Genomic DNA, 3952 nt, shown 5'->3' with positions numbered 1-3952 from the left:
TTTTTTTTATTAGTGAGACATAGATAGTATTTATTTTTTTGAGATCTTTAACCCTCTGGAAAGAAGATAAGTCTCTGAATCTCTAAAGTAGATCTTCTTGAAGTTTGTACATTTAACACTTTTTGCCTGAGAAATTTTTTGTGTCACTCCAGGCATATATAATAGATACATAAATCAAACATTTATTAATAATCAGTTCATTTTGAAGTAAAATTTTTGTGATCCCCCTCCACATTCAATTATAATTTAAGAAGATAGACCTAAAGCACATTTAGTTTAATTCAGTATTTGTCGAACAAATGTACTTTGGCTCTGAGATAAATTTAGCATTTTTACCTGCTCAACAGGTTTTAAATAGGACTGTATGATTTTGATGAGTCTTTTTAAAATTTGACTGTTCAATAAATGTTTATTTTGTTTAAAAACACTGCAGCAAGTTTAAGTGATATTCTTCTATTCCTAATTAAAGTTATAGACAATAACAAACACTTTTGTGTATCAGCTTTATATTAATTTATTTTTCTTGATTAACTTTAAGTCCTTATGTGTTTATTAGTCATTCATATTTCTCAGTTTATAATCTGATCGGACTGGAGTGATAGCACAGTGGGTAGGGCATTTGCCTTGCACGTGGCTGACCTGGCTGACCCAGGTTCGATTCCTCCGCCCCTCTTGGAGAGCCTGGCAAGCTACCCCTGATGTATTCAATATGCCAAACACAGCAACAAGTGTCACAATGGAGATGTTACTGGCCACTCGAGCAAATCTATGAACAACGGGAGGACAGAGACAGTGACATAATCTGATAATTTTAGTCCCATTTTTGCTTATTTCCTGATGTATTAGCATTTTACTTATTTTTTCTCTCAACTTTTAAAGTTTTTTTAATATTAATTTTTATTTTTTATTGAATCCCTGTGAGATAAAGCATTACAAAGCTGTTCATGATTGGGTTTCAGTCATAAAATATTCCAGCACCCATCCATCTACTAGTGTAATTTCCCAGCACCAGTGTCGCCATTTTCCATCCCACTCCCCCCCCAAAAAAAACTTTTCCCACCCCAGTCTGCCTCTATGGCAGGCACCTCTCATCTCTCACTTTTTCTCTTTCTCTCATTTTAGGCATTATGGTTGCAATACAGATACTGGAAGGTTATCATGTGTATTTCTTTACCTAGGGCTGTGCATCAACTTTAATTTGAAATGTTTGATTATTGCAATAGGCAAGAGAATTCAATCATTAAAATAAATAATTAAGAGGTTGCTGTGGCAGCTACTGGTATTAGTGGGGGGGGCATTCTGGGTCCTCATAGGGTGGTAGTATTTGAATGCTGGAATTGGTAGTACAGAAACTGATGGTCCACTTCCTGATGCTCCTTAATGTGGTGGGTCATTTCAACTGAGTAGACGAAGCTGGAAATCAGAAGTGTGTGGTTCTTGTATTTTAGGGTCATGACAAAAGAAAAAGAAAGTACTTGATGTATCCAAGTTTTTCAGTTCTTTTTCTGAAGGTAACCAAGATGACGCTATATGGTTTTTAAGAATCAGGTTGTTTGGAGAATATGTAAGGTACGTTCAATGCTAGACACTACACAAGAGTGACATTGCTTTCAGTAAACTCATGAAAAGAGTTTGCCCCAATTCAGTATTGGTCATTACTGATGTGAAGCCAAAGGGTATGGAACCACCCATAGATGCATATATTTCAGTGGATGAAGTTTATGACAATGGAATTGCAACCTTGAAAATATTTGACATGTGGTCAGTGAAGCTGGAGCCAAAGAAGTGGAGGAAGTTGGAGCAGAACATTTGTTACAAGACACCAAAGACACTCTAGTGGGCACTCTCCTGGTGGATCATGACTAGGTCCACAGTCCAAGGAACTGAACTCCAAACTTCTGGATATTGGAAGCTACCTAGAGGCAGTTGCTTGACAGCCACCAGGTCAGCTCCCAGATGCAGGACATCTTCACCTCTTGTTGAACCTCAGCCCACAGTTTATTAAGGCTTTTACCTGAAACCTAGTAAGGTGATGATATATTTGTCCTCACTGATCATGTCCGTGATTGACCTGCACCACCTCATCACAACAATATCACAACCAGGATTCAGAGAAGAAGAGCAGGGAAAAGAACAGTAAAAAGGAATAAGATGGAATGAGGGGGAAAGCACCCAGAGAGATAGCATGGGGTTATGTAAACCCTGAAAATCACCAGATGTCTTCCCAAGAAAATAGAAAAGAAAAAAAAAAGAAAAGAGAAGAAAGGAAAAGGAGAGAAAAGAGAGAAAAAGGAGAAAAGGAAATATGTAGTTGCAAATTAAAACCATATGGGCTGGAGCGATAGCACAGCGGGTAGGGTGTTCGCCTTACACGCGGCCAACATGGCCGACCCGAGTTCGATTCCTCCGCCCCTCTCAGAGAGCCTGGCAAGCTACCGAGAGTATTCGATATGCCAGACACAGTAACAACAAAGTCTCCAATGGAGACGTTACTGGGCCCGCTCGAGCAAAAATAAATACTAAGAAATAATAAATTATATTTTCTCTGTAACGTAACTGTGAAACTAAAACTCAAACCCAACAGTATTTTAATGGTTAGAAATAATAGAATCTAGTATATGGTAGATGCAAAAACCAATAATTTTCTTCCTCCCATGAATAATGACTTAAAATGGCTGTTTTAAAATGCCATTGATAATAATAACAATAACAAAACTATAAAGTTTCATAATAACAACAATAATAGTAGCACTGTAGCACTGTCCTCCCATTGTTCATCAATTTGCTCCACAGTGAGACTTGTTACTGTGTTTTGCATATCGAATATGTCAGGGGTAGCTTGCCAAGCTTTGCTGTGGGGGCAGAGCTTGGCACGGGTGAGATACTCTCAGTAGCTTGCCGGGTTATCCGAGAGGGGTGGAGGTATCGAATCTGTCTCAGCCGGTCCGGCGGCTTGCAAGGCAAACGTCCTACCGCTTTGCCATCGCTCCAGCCCATAACAAAAATATGTCTTGCATGTAAATCTAACACAAACAGCACAGAATGTAACAAAAGGGATGTGATTTTGGTATTGGACAATTTTATAGTGTCATTTATTAAACTTTCTTCTGTCCCCTCAACTGAAAAGTTGACTAATCAGTTTATTAATGATACCATGTCATTCATTATAGTTAACATTGTTTAAATATTTCTATTTTATGTCACATATAGCTGTGATCCACCTGAAATGATAGCACAGTGGTAGGGCGTTTGCTTTGCACGCAGCTGGCCCGGCCGAGCCGGGTTCGATTCCTCCGCCCCTCTCAGAGAGCCCGGCAAGCTACCGAGAGTATCTCACCCGTGCGGCAAAGCCTGGCAAGCTACCTGTGATGTATTCAATATGCCAAACACAGTAACAACAAGTCTCACGATGGAGACGTTACTGGGCCCACTCGAGCAAATCGAAGAAAAATGGGAGGACCGTGACCGTGATAGCTGTGATCAGGACTTGTTCCTACCTCTGTGCTCAGGCAACCGTATATGATGCCAGGGATCAACTCAGGATTGGTTGCATGAAAGGCAAGCACTTTACCAACTGAAGTATTCCTCTGGCCCTACTTAAAGATATTTTAGCATATGAAATAATATTTGTGTGAGAAGTATAGGAATATTCACAAACAGAAAATTCTAAAATATTCCAGACCAACATCAATTTAAATAAATTTTACTTCTATTTAGCAGGAAACAAAATAGAAATGTAAATCTTTTAAAGGTATCATTTATGCTAATTAGTAGAAATTTATATAAATATGCAAAAATTCTGTAAAAGCAAAGGCTATCTAGAAAAGAAAGTAAATTGCTGGACTTAACACTGCTTTTGAGTCTCATTAAAGAATCACAATCGTCTAGGGTTTGAGAAAGGGTAGATAAAGATCAATGGAACAGAATCTTTTATATATTTTGATGGATATAC

The 3952-nt window shown here is 38.5% G+C and overlaps 1 pseudogene; it reads left to right on the top strand.

Moving 5' to 3' along the window:
• Window positions 1-1328: 1328 nt before the first annotated feature.
• On the top strand, window positions 1329-2140 carry LOC130019049 (26S proteasome non-ATPase regulatory subunit 7-like; annotated as a pseudogene).
• Window positions 2141-3952: the final 1812 nt, after the last annotated feature.

The sequence above is a fragment of the Sorex fumeus genome, unplaced genomic scaffold (assembly GCF_029834395.1).
Source record: "Sorex fumeus unplaced genomic scaffold, SorFum_2.1 ptg000436l, whole genome shotgun sequence".
NCBI lineage: Eukaryota > Metazoa > Chordata > Mammalia > Eulipotyphla > Soricidae > Sorex > Sorex fumeus.
This window is presented reverse-complemented; position numbering and strand designations above follow the sequence as displayed.